Genomic DNA, 12,582 nt, shown 5'->3' on the forward strand with positions numbered 1-12,582 from the left:
CATTAGGAATCTGTTTTAGTTCGTGTTTGAAAGGTCTCTGGAACCTGCTACATAGCAAAAGTTTAGGGTGTTTAAAAAAATGGGTTTGCCGTACTTCAGTGATACATGATACATTCAAAGAACAACTCTTAAGCAGCTGGCCGGTTAGCTCAGTTGGTTAGAGCGTGGTGCTAATAACGCCAAGGTCGCGGGTTCGATCCCCGTACGGGCCAGAAAGGCTACTTTTGCTTACTTATGTCCGACTGCGACCCTATGAACTGCAACACGCCAGGCTTCCCTATTCACAATCGCCCGGAGTTTGAGGTCCACTGATTCGGTGGACTAAATTTACTCCTTCCAATATACCCGGGAGTTTGTACCTAGAGCTAGTTACCTTCCCAATCACGAACGACAACGAACCCACTGCTTTTCAAAACCCAAATTGCCCGCTCAGTCCAGGGCTTGGAAGGGCGTTCCGCCGGGCTTAGGGTAGCTTCCGCGTCTGCTCTTCCCTGAGAGCGTGCTGTTGGAGGCGGGCGAGAGAATGGGGGAGCATCCCGGAAAGATGGGGCGGGGCCACCAGTGTGAAGTCAATCACAATTCTGTTTTTTGGTGCTCTTGCTGAGCAGTCTCCTAGCCCGGGAAGCACGGAATTATAAAAGGGATAAAGTATGTGCGGAACTTGGGGACTAAGAAAGGGTGAGAGTGAGTAACCGTCCAACGCATATGTAGTCGTGGCCGAGTGGTTAAGGCGATGGACTAGAAATCCATTGGGGTCTCCCCGCGCAGGTTCGAATCCTGCCGACTACGCATTCGTTTTTCTTCCCGGACGCGCTCTACAATTACCTGCCTTCTGTCCTAGACCTCTACGGGGATTGATTGATCCAGTCGGCGCCACAGACACCCTCCAACCACCTGCTTTTCGCTAAGGTTGAGGTCTTTAATTTGCTTCTTTCAATATCCGGGGCAGCTCTTGAATGGATGTTTGATGTCAAACAATGATTTATCAAAATTAAGTTTAGAGAAATAAATTGTGACCAGGATCCCGGTGGTAAATTTGTGTATACGCCCTCAGAGAACTTTTGTGTGTCTTTGGCGCCGTGGCTTAGTTGGTTAAAGCGCCTGTCTAGTAAACAGGAGATCCTGGGTTCGAATCCCAGCGGTGCCTTTAAAAAGCGAGAATGAGTTTGTTTTCTTATCCTAATGAATTAACTGCTTTTAGATCCGAAGACCCAAGGTTGCCATTACTGCGCTCTGAACGCCCTTATCACCGTTTGAGAGAAGCTCCCCGCTCCGTTCGGTTTAGTCGCTCAGTCGTATCCGACTCTTTGCGACCCCATGAATTGCAGAACGCCAGGCCTCTCTGTCCATCACCAACTCCCGGAGTTCACCCAAACTCATGTCCATCGAGTCGGTGATGCCATCTAGCCATCTCATCCTCTGTCGTCCCCTTCTCCTCCTGCCCCCAATCCCTCCCAGCATCAGAGTCTTTCCCAATGAGATAACTCTTCGCATGAGATAGTCAAAGTATTGGAGCTTCAGCTTTAGCATCAGTCCTTCCAATGAACACCCAGGACTGATCTCCTTTAGAATGGACTGGTTGGATCTCCTTGTAGTGCAAGGGACTCTCCAACACCGTTAGACTGCTCCAAAACCTTCCGCAGTGACCAGGGAAGGAACCCAGTGCAGGCCTGCACCTTCCTTTGCCCAGAGGACGCCACACGGCGCTGGTGCTGGTGAACCAGCCCTAGCAGCCTTCCCACAGCCTTGACATCTTTCTTTACCCCGGGACATCCCTAGAACTTGAGTCGGTTTGTTTTGCTTGGTTCTTCATTAAAGTTCTTTTGGCTTTGAGGCCTCAGAATTATATGTATTTATATATATATTATACGGAGAAGGCAATGGCAACCCACTCCAGTACTCTTACCTGGAAAATCCCATGGACGGGAGCCTGGTAGGCTGCAGTCCATGGGGTCGAGAAGAGTCGGACACGACTGAACGACTTCACTTTCACTTTTCATTTTCATGCATTGGAGAAGGAAATGGCAACCCACTCCAGTGTTCCTGCCTGGAGAATCCCAGGGATGGCGGAGCCTGGTGGGCTGCAGTCTATGTGGTCCGCACAGAGTCGGACACGACTGAAGCGACTTAGCAGCAGCAGCAGCAACGGCTAGTATGGCGCCCTCTGGTTCCCGCAAGAGGACGTGAAAGGGCTGGGATCCTGTGGACAGAATGAAGTAGAAGAGAACATATCTGGTGGGGTCTCCAGGGAGCCAGGGGTGGAAGAGCAGCCCACATTTCCGGAGCACTGAAGCCAAGCTTGTAAGAGTAGAAGGAAATGCTGCGGAGAAGGAGGCAAGAAGTAGGATCCGTGCACAGTTGACAGGGTCCGAACCTTCTTGGAAGTTAGGCAGAAAGGTCTGGACACCATCCTTGGCCTGGGAACCACTGCCAGATGTCTGAGCACAAATTTGGCTTGAAGTACTTTCTATATCGAGATGACAGGTCAAGTAAGTGGAGCAGCACCACCGGGACTAGATTTGTGCCAAGCACTGAACTGCACACTGTGCATGACCAGATGAATAAGGCAAACCTCTTTCCTCATAGGAAGGAGGATGAAGTCACAGCACAGTGCCCCAAGGGCAGTGACTGGACACTGGGATAAGGTGGAAAAAAGAAGTGGCACCTCATCGAGCCTGATTGTGGAGATTGATCAGGGGAGGCTTTTGATCAGGGGAGGCTTTCTGGAGTTGAGTCTTAGACTCTTAAAAAGACCATGTGGAAATTTGCCTGAGTTCTATTAAACACCTTTGTTCTCTAACACCTTTGTTCAATGTCCTGGGAATACAGCAGAGAAAAATAAACACAACAATAATGTTTTTAAAATTAAATGATGTGATATGCTAGGTAAATGCTACATAGAAGAATAACACAAGGGATCAGATAGAATGGGGGTGGGGGGTGGGGGAGGCAAGGGACTTCAAGGAGGACAGGGTTCGGTTATAGAAGTGTCAAAGACTTGCGCCAATGCAGCTATAGGAGAGATGGAGAGGAGGGGATGAATTCGAGACATGTTTAGTATAAAAAACACACTAGGACTCAGTAACTGATCCGAAGTGGAGTCCGAGGAAAAGGGAGAAGGTCAGGATGTTGTCTTCTCAAATTTACCAAGAATATCTTTTCACCCTTTCCCACCCTTTCTCTTTCTTTTTTTTTTTTTTTTTCACCCTTTCTCTTTCAAACCACCCATGAGGTGAGGGCCCAAAGTTATACCTTAGAATTCAGTGTTTCCTTGTAAAGTTTTGACTCCTGTTAAAATGTAAAATATTTGCACCAAAGTTGAAATGACATCAGTTGTTTACACCTTAGTTCTTGGATTCTAAAAGTGAGGTCCATAGACACTGTATGGATTTTTCTAGAAAAGGAGGCCTTCATCGTGTTATATAAGGGCTTTAGGTTTTGGCCTCTGTGCCGATTAAGTGCCTGACAGTAGATAAGAAAGAGGTGACTAGAGACTTGGGGAAGGCTGGTGCCCAGGACTGGGGAGACAGGAAATGGAAAAGGCTAGAGGGAACGTGATGCCTTGCAGCACTCCTCACCCATCTGGAAGGCCTGGGAGGCTGACAGGAAAGGATGGGGTGTTCTCTGCTGCCCTACCCCACTGTCCGGCCAGGGACGCCTGAGAAAGAAAAAGCAAAGAGCTGAACCCTTCACTGAAGTCCCTCCCCTCCCCCGCCCCCCCTCCCCGACCTCCCCGCCTTCCAACGAAGTATCTGTGAGTAGGGCTTTAAGAAGGGGCTGGCTCCACAAACCATAAGACTGGGCTGTAAAGCAAGATGGTTCAGTCCAGAGATGCTACGAGGGGGTCGAGTTCAGGGGCAGATCAGAACCCTTCTGGGAAGACACTCAGGAGCAGGAACTAAGCTGGCGAGCAACTGACCCCACCAGGTCCTGCCTGGATGGACTCTTGGCGGCCCCCAAGTGAGAACAGGCGAAGTGTATTAAAACCTTAGAAGCTCGCAGTTTGGAAAGCCGATCCCCCCAACCCGACCTCGCCAGCCGTTCATCTCAATGACGCCCCCTTCGTGGGTCTTCTTGGCCCCAGGAATTATTCCCTCGCCTGGACACTACCCTGCGGTCTGGGGAGACTGTGGGCTCTCGCAGTGTCGGTCGCTCCAGAGGCAGGGACCGAAAGAGGGACTGGTGTTCCCAGAGAGATTTCAGGACTCATTAATTGTCCCCAAACAGGCAATTCTACCGCTAATCTTCAAAACTCTGCGCAGAGGGCTGAGTCCAAGGACGACCGGGAGAAGCAAGAAGAGTGGAGACCCCGGATTACGGAGTGGCACCTGAACGGTGATCCTAGGAAGCAGGTTACACTGGTGCTCGAGGCAGTCCTGGAAGGCTGCTTGTGGGAGAGGCCGAGACCACTCCCTCCTACTTCCCCGACGTTATTTCCTGGGAGGAGTCGAAGCTCGCGGTCAAGAGCAGAGAGAGAATCCCAGACCCCTGCTCCAGTGTGTTCTGCGTCGGGGCTGGTGGTCCCTGGGTGCACACCAAAATCAGGCCACCGTGATTCACAGCCCTAGGACCGCAGAAAGCCTGGGACGACCTCTAAAGTCGTCCGCGGTTAGTTTTGTACGTCGGCTCGTTGGTCTAGGGGTATGATTCTCGCTTCGGGTGCGAGAGGTCCCGGGTTCAAATCCCGGACGAGCCCGGCCTTCAGGTTTTGCAGAAGCCAGACAGAACGCCCCAGTGTGATTCTCACTTGGAAGGGCACTGAGGCTGGGTTGGAAAGGGATCCGAGTGAACTGAGCGCTTCAAAGTGTGCAGGCAGCTCTTTTGTTCTGAGTAGACACCCGGGTGTCAGGAAGGGGCTCCTCAGTGTCCCGAGAAGAGGGAAGGCACCTACGAACTTGGGCAAGCACTCGCTTTCTGCTTCCTCACATACTGCTTGGTGCCACCTCTCGACCGCCAGAGCCTGGTTGCGGTTTAATTGATGTCCGTCAACTTGTAGTAGTGGATGACAGGTAGTGAAACGGGTTGGGACCTATTCAGTTATGTCTGGGAGAGACCAAGGACTGTCAGAATTCAGGTGTCTGCAGCCTTGGAGGTCTGTGTCTCAGTAACACCTGCACGTTTTCGCCCTTCTGGGGACTCTCACTCAGTTATCGTCTAGAACGTGCATAGAATTGGGTCAGCATATCTTAGTGGACGGAAGGACAGCATCCCCACCCAGGAACTTCGCCCTTGGTACGCTGAGGTCGGTAAGATATAGATCAAGGATTTGGAGTAAGGCCACTGTAGCTCACTCCTCGTTAGTATAGTGGTGAGTATCCCCGCCTGTCACGCGGGAGACCGGGGTTCGATTCCCCGACGGGGAGGAGTGTATATTTCCTGTTTTGTCCTTCCTCGTTTTTTACAGCTGTTAAAATCTATGTTTATTTCTGAAGTACCTGTCCCTAGTCATGAGATAGAGATAAAAAGAAGACTGGAAGAAAAAGAAAAGCAGAAGAGGAATGGTTTGTCCTGACTCACAAACTCACATTCTAAATTTCAAGTTTATGTTTTATTTCAAGTAACTTGCATTTTAAATGTGCAGCTAAATTAATTGTTCTCTCCATTCAATACTTTTATGAGCCATTATCCTCACCGTTCAGTAAGCTTATTAGACCCGTTCAGTTGACGATAATTTTAAAAACACAAGAAGGGAGGCAGAAGATAATTGCACCAGTGTAATTCATGAGGAATCGTAAAAAAAAAAAGAAGAGGAAAACAACTTTGCGTTGGCCGGGAATCGAACCCGGGTCAACTGCTTGGAAGGCAGCTATGCTCACCACTATACCACCAACGCTGCACATTATAAGAGAATTCCCGGAATTCCTTAATAGTTAGATCTACAGGGTCCTGGTTTCAGTGATCCAAAACTGGAACTGAATTAGGACCTAGGCTGAGGGAAGGACGAGAGCGACGAAAACATAGAAATAACGGGTGTGGTGTACGAAGTACCCACGTGTGAGCGGCGCGTGGCTCTGGGCACCGCCAATGCGGGGCAGTCACCACGCTAGAGACTGTGTGATTATAAGCAGATAGAAACCAAAGTAAAGAGAGGCCAAGAAAAGGAAGAGCAGAGATTAAATCTAAAATTTGTCTAGGGCGCCAGTTGTGCACCGACACTTTATTAGCCCCGGAAACTCCAGAAATAAATCTCAAACACGTGAAATTGTTTCTCTGTTGAGTAACCGAAGACAACGTGCACCAAAGCTAAAGAATTGAGCCTTAAACCAAGTGCCCCTAACCACGATATATCAGTAGGATGGTTTTAATCCCGCAGTGAACGCGGGTCCAGCCCACTGGCCGCTCGAAGAACCACGACGACAATCCGGGGTGAGGCCTAAGAATAAAACCCCGCCCATTAATGATGACGATGCATCTGTTCAGGAGAACCGTCAAGGCGCGGCCTCGGAAAGGCCTCGTGGCGCAACGGTAGCGCGTCTGACTCCAGATCAGAAGGTTGCGTGTTCAAATCACGTCGGGGTCACAGTGTTATTTTCGGTGGGATAAGCTTTTCAAGTGAGATTTCTTTTTCGGGGGAAAAAAAAAGCATCGTGTTATTATATGGAAAAATATGGAAACCTGAGTGTTTCTGTAATTTTTTTTCCCTAAAGCATCTGAGTTTTCTCCTAAAATAAAATTTTGAAACTTTTATTTTCATCTTACTGTTTCCTTCAAATCAACCAATTAAAATAGTAATACCTTTAATCTCATAGATATTTTAGATATCTTAACACAGAAATTCTTCTTCAGAAAATATATTTTGGAGCAATAAATGTTTTTTTATCGAAAAAAAAGTAGCAATAGTGAATAATTTTAAAGTAATAATGATTGTTCATAGTCCTCTTAAAGGAGTGATTTAATTTTTGGCGGTTTAAGTTCCACTTGCCAGTGGTGTTCATAATTTTGTACTCCATTATTTTCACTTGTCATTGTGATCAGAATAGAATTCTATTGTCTTTGTAATTATCATTTTAAAGAACATCTGAATTCAAGGACAATGCTGTAAGTCATTAAACAATTCTGAAGTTAGACATTCTGGCTATCTTGTTAACTGCAGTTTTGTTTTTTCTCATTATCTAAAATGTTATCATGTACATTCTTTTTTTTCTTTTTGCCTCTGCTGAATTTGGTCTACAACATGAATTCCTGAAACACCAATTCCAGGGTTCAAAGAGTTCCTTAACTGAACAGCTAACTGTACTGCTGTCCAAAAGGCTGTTAATTTTTCAACTAAAAGCGATTTTTCTTTTTTCTTTCATTTTCTCTCTTTTTAAAGGACCAAGTATGTTTTAATTATTGTGTTCTTGTATTTGGTTCACTTTTTTAAATGGTTTTAATCATCTCTGATGTTCTCTCCATGAAGTAAAACATAGGGGTATTAAATAAAATATTTTGTATTTAACTTGTAGAAATCAAGACCATCCCCAAGAAAAAGAAATGCAAAAAAGCAAAATGGCTGTCTGAGGAGGCCTTACAAAGAGCTGTGAAAAGAAGAGAAGCGAAAAGAAAAGGAGAAAAGGAAAGATATAAGCGTCTGAATGCAGAGTTCCAAAGAATAGCAAGGAGAGATAAGAAAGCCTTGCTCATCGATCAATGCAAAGAAATAGAGGAAAGCAACAGAATGGGAAAGACTAGAGATCTCTTCAAGAAAATCATAGATACCAAGGGAACATTTCATGCAAAGATGGGCTCGATAAAGGACAGAAATAGTAGGGCCCTAATGGCAACCCACTCAGTGTTCTTGCCTGGAGAATCCCAGAGACGGGGGAGCCTGGTGGGCTGCCGTCTCTGGGGTCGCACAGAGTCGGACACGACTGAAGCGACTTAGCAGCAGCAGCAGCAACAGAAGCAGAAGATATTAAGAAGACGTAGCAAGAATACACAGAAGAACTGTACAAAAAAGATCTTGACCCAGGTAATCACGATGGTGTGATCACTCACCTAGAGCCAGACATCCTGGAATGTGAAGTCAAGTGGGCCTTAGAAAGCATCACTACGAACAAAGCTAGTGGAGGTGATGGTATTCCAGTTGAGCTATTTCACATCCTGAAAGATGATGCTGTGAAAGTGCTGCACTCAATATACCAGCAAATTTGGAAAACTCAGCATTGGCCACAGGACTGGTAAAGGTCAGTTTTCATTCCAATGCCTAAGAAATGCAATGCCAAAGAATGTTCAAACTACCACACAATTGCACTCATCTCACACGCTAGTAAAGTAATGCTCAAAATTCTCCAAGCCAGGCTTCAGCAATACGTGAACCGTGAACTTCCAGTTGTTCAAGCTGGTTTTAGAAAAGGCAGAGGAACCAGAGATCAAATTGCCAACATCTGCTGGATCATTGAAAAAACAAGAGAGTTCCAGAAAAACATCTATTTCTGCTTTATTGACTATGCCAAAGCCTTTGACTGTGTGGATCACAATAAACTGGAAAATTCTGAAAAAGATGGGAATACCAGATCACCTGACCTGCCTCTTGAGAAATCTATATGCAGGTCAGGAAGCAAGTTAGAACTGGACATGGAACAACAGACTGGTCCCAAATAGGAAAAGGAGTACGTCAAGGCTATATATTGTCACCCTGCTTACTTAACTTATATGCAGAGTACATCATGAGAAACGCTGGGCTGGAAGAAGCACAAGCTGGAATTGAGATTGCCAGGAGAAATATCAATAACCTCAGATATGCAGATGACATCACCCTATGGCAGAAAGTGAAGAGGAACTAAAAAGCCTCTTGATGAATGTGAAAGAGGAGACTGAAAAAGTTGGCTTAAAGCTCAACATTCAGAAAACGAAGATCATGCATCTGGTCCCATCACTTCATGGGAAATAGATGGGGAAACAGTGGAAACACTGTCAGACTTTATTTTTGGGGGGCTCCAAAATCACTACAGATGGTGACTGCAGCCATGAAATTAAAAGACGCTTACTCCTTGGAAGGAAAGTTATGACCAACCTAGATAGCATATTGAAAAGCAGACATTACTTTGCCAACAAAGGTTCACATAGTCAAGGCTATGGTTTTTCTAGTAGTCGTGTATGGATGTGAGAGTTGGACTGAAGAAAGCTGAGCGCCGAAGAATTGATGCTTTTGAACTGTGGTGTTGGAGAATACTCTTGAGAGTCCCTTGGACTGCAAGGAGATCCAACCAGTCCATTCTGAAGGAGATCAGCCCTGGGATTTCTTTGGAAGGAATGATGCTAAAGCTGAAACTCCAGTACTTTGGCCACCTCATGCGAAGAGTTGACTCATTGGAAAAGACTCTGATGCTGGGAGGGATTGGGGGCAGGAGGAGAAGGGGACGACAGAGGATGAGATGACTGGATGGCATCACCGACTCGATGGACATGAGTTTGGGTGAACTCCGGCAGTTGGTGATGGACAGGGAGAGCTGGCCATGCTGCGATTCACGGGGTTGCAAACAGTCGGACTCGACTGAGCGACTGAACTGAACTGAACTGGACTGGAGGCAGATTGGTGGTACTCACTGTGGTCCACAGATTGGTGCCACTTCATGAAATGTTATTTTCAGGTTCAGGATGAGTAGAGAATTTGAGAGTTAAGTATTTCAAAAACTGTTACAGCACTTGTCAGAGTACTTTTATAAATAGTGTGCTATGCTGTGCTTAGTCGCTCAGTCGTAACCAACTCCTTGTGACCCCATGGACTGTAGCCCGCAGAGCTCTTCTGTCCACGGGGGATTCTGCAGGCAAGAATACTGAAGTGGATTGCCATTATACATACTATTTATAACCAAAAAATATGTCGTCTTGTAATTTTTATACTTTATTTTTCAAGGAATTTATTTTTAATGGAAATTGTAAAAGCATCAATTTGTGATAGATTGAAAATAATGAAAACTGGTTCTTCCCTACTGATCATTTGAGAAGCACTGGGGTGAATAATGGAGATTCTGTTCACTAACTTGAACAGGGAGCTGATGGTTGCCTAGCTGCCAGAACAGATAGGTTTTGTTTTGCTTTGTGTTTTATGAATAATGCAAATCTCGATTTTATACTGGCCCATCAACTATTTCTGAAGGGCCAAATGCCTTCTGATGTAATGTGCAAGTGGGAATTTAAAGACTCCAATGGACAGAGAAACTGTATGGGGATCCATCAGGCATATCCCACCCATGCACAAGGTCCCTGACAAGCTCTAGAAAAGTCTCATTTCACTAGATTATGAGGGATAAAGTATACTGCAAGTGATAGGATCTTTCTAAAGCTCTTCATTAGCTAGTCACTCTATGCCACATATGTGGCACTGAAAAACTCTAAGGCACTGAAATTAAAATGGGATCTCTGATTCTGGGAAGTGGTGTTGGGCTGACCCTGAGTGAAAACAGCATCACGTTTCTAGAAGCAAAATGCTTTTTCACTGGTGGCCATATTCATCAAATCTCTAGAGAGACATCATGCACAGATTTACAACTTTAAAAAAATCATGGGCTCCCAACAATAAAATTGTAAGCAACTCTGGCACCCTGCAGTTTCTACCACTGTGGCCCCTAGCTGCTTTAACTGTAGGGGCTGGAAGACAAAGTTACTTTATCAGCCGCCTTTGCAGTAGTGTCATGTGATAGGGAAGCCTGACACAGTTTTAGCCCAGGAGAAATCTACTGAGAACTTTTTTTTTTTGGCCCCAATGTGTGGCTTCTGGAGATCTTAGTTCCCCCACCAGGGGGCCACCAGGAACCCTGGCCCTCCGCAATGAGAGCATCGAGTCCTAACCACTGGACCACCAAGGAATTCCTATACTGAGGACTTTTAGAAAGGCTTCTGCTTTGTCTGTTAAAAGAAACAGAGACAATTGGCATTCATCTTGAAGTCAGAAGGGGAATGTTAAGAGAATCACAGAAGAGGTCAATGCAGACCTCTAACATTGTTCAGTTCCTGAGCCAGCTACCTACAGGCTTTTTTTCTGGTTTATTGTTGTGGAAGGGAAAATAGATGTCTGTTGTATGTGCCATTGTTAACTGACTTTCCTATTACTTGTAGCCAAAAGCATTGTGAACTGATCTAGAAACCCATTTGGATTTATTTAATTTACATTGGGTTGAATCATATGAAATTGGTGTTTTCTGTAGGTCAGATTGTCAGTATCGCATCATTCAACCCAAATAACTACTAACTCTCTAGATCTGTAGATGCGTATCGGTTAGTATGCTTCTAACAGCAAATACCAAAACTCGTAACTTAGTGCATTAGGGAAGGAGACAGATTGGCTCATGGAAGAAAACTTAGTTGCTTTTGTTTTTTTCTCTTTTCACTCAGTCGTGTCTTACTCTTTGCGACCCCATGGACTACAGCCTGCCAGGCTCCTCTGTTCATGGGATTTCCCAGGAAAGAATACTGGAGTGGGTTGCCATGTTCTGCTCCAGGGGATCCCCCCGACAGGGAGTAGAACTAGCGTCTCCTGCTTTCAGTTCAGTTCAGTCACTCAGTTGTGTCCGACTCTTTTCGACCCCATGAATCGCAGCACGCCAGGCCTCCCTGTCCATCACCAACTCCCGGAGTTCACTCGGACACACATCCATTGAGTCAGTGATGCCATCCAGCCATCTCATCCTCTGTCGTCCCCTTCTCCTCCTGCCCCCAATCCCTCCCAGCATCAGAGACTTTTCCAATGAGTCAACTCTTCACATGAGGTGGCCAAAGTACTGGAGTTTCAGCTTTAGCATCATTCCTTCCAAAGAAATCCCAGGGCTGATCTCCTTCAGAATGGACTGGTTGGATCTCCTTGCAGTCCAAGGGACTCTCAAGAGTATTCTCCAACACCACAGTTCAAAAGCATCAATTCTTCGGCGCTCAGCTTTCTTCACAGTCCAACTCTCACATCCATACATGACCACAGGAAAAACCATAGCCTTGACTACATGGACCTTTGTTGGCAAAGTAATGTCTGCTTTTCAATATACTATCTAGGTTGGTCATAACTTTCCTTCCAAGGAGTAAGCGTCTTTTAATTTCATGGCTGCAGTCACCATCTGCAGTGGTTTTGGAGCCCCCCAAAAATAAAGTCTGCCACTGTTTCCACTGTTTCCCCATCTATTTCCCATGAAATGATGGGACCAGATGCCATGATCTTCATTTTCTGAATGTTGAGTTTTAAGCTAACTTTTTCACTCTCCTCTTTCACCTTCAAGAGGTTTTTTAGTTCCTCTTCACTTTCTGGCATAAGGGTGGTGTCATCTGCATATCTGAGGTTATTGATATTTCTCCTAGGAATCTTGATTCAGCTTGTGCTTCTTCCAGCCCAGCATTTCTCATGATGTACTCTGCATATAAGTTAAATAAGCAGGGTGACAATATACAGCCTTAACGTACTCCTTTTCCTATTTGGGACCAGTCTGTTGTTCCATGTCCAGTTCTAACTTGCTTCCTGACCTGCATATAGATTTCTCAAGAGGCAGGTCAGGTGGTCTGGTTTTCCCATCTCTTTCAGAATTTTCCAGTTTATTGTGATCCACACAGTCAAAGGCTTTGGCATAGTCAATAAAGCAGAAATAGATGTTTTTCTGGAACTCTCTTGCTTTTTCC

At 45.7% G+C, this 12,582-nt stretch overlaps 7 non-coding genes across 7 annotated transcripts; 6 read left to right on the forward strand and 1 right to left on the reverse strand.

Annotated features, from left to right (window-relative positions):
• Nucleotides 1–138: 138 nt before the first annotated feature.
• Nucleotides 139–212, forward strand: TRNAI-AAU (transfer RNA isoleucine (anticodon AAU)). Its single transcript has one exon. It is a non-coding gene; the product is annotated as a tRNA-Ile (tRNA).
• A 495-nt stretch (nucleotides 213–707) lies between these two features.
• On the forward strand, nucleotides 708–789 carry TRNAS-AGA (transfer RNA serine (anticodon AGA)). Its single transcript has one exon. It is a non-coding gene; the product is annotated as a tRNA-Ser (tRNA).
• A 284-nt stretch (nucleotides 790–1,073) lies between these two features.
• Nucleotides 1,074–1,147, forward strand: TRNAT-AGU (transfer RNA threonine (anticodon AGU)). Its single transcript has one exon. It is a non-coding gene; the product is annotated as a tRNA-Thr (tRNA).
• A 3,477-nt stretch (nucleotides 1,148–4,624) lies between these two features.
• TRNAP-CGG (transfer RNA proline (anticodon CGG)) lies at nucleotides 4,625–4,696 on the forward strand. Its single transcript has one exon. It is a non-coding gene; the product is annotated as a tRNA-Pro (tRNA).
• Nucleotides 4,697–5,291: 595 nt separating this feature from the next.
• On the forward strand, nucleotides 5,292–5,363 carry TRNAD-GUC (transfer RNA aspartic acid (anticodon GUC)). The gene has a single exon. It is a non-coding gene; the product is annotated as a tRNA-Asp (tRNA).
• Nucleotides 5,364–5,761: 398 nt separating this feature from the next.
• Nucleotides 5,762–5,833, reverse strand: TRNAG-UCC (transfer RNA glycine (anticodon UCC)). The gene has a single exon. It is a non-coding gene; the product is annotated as a tRNA-Gly (tRNA).
• Nucleotides 5,834–6,448: 615 nt separating this feature from the next.
• Nucleotides 6,449–6,520, forward strand: TRNAW-CCA (transfer RNA tryptophan (anticodon CCA)). The gene has a single exon. It is a non-coding gene; the product is annotated as a tRNA-Trp (tRNA).
• Nucleotides 6,521–12,582: the final 6,062 nt, after the last annotated feature.

The sequence above is a fragment of the Bubalus kerabau genome, chromosome 4 (genome assembly GCF_029407905.1).
Source record: "Bubalus kerabau isolate K-KA32 ecotype Philippines breed swamp buffalo chromosome 4, PCC_UOA_SB_1v2, whole genome shotgun sequence".
NCBI lineage: Eukaryota > Metazoa > Chordata > Mammalia > Artiodactyla > Bovidae > Bubalus > Bubalus kerabau.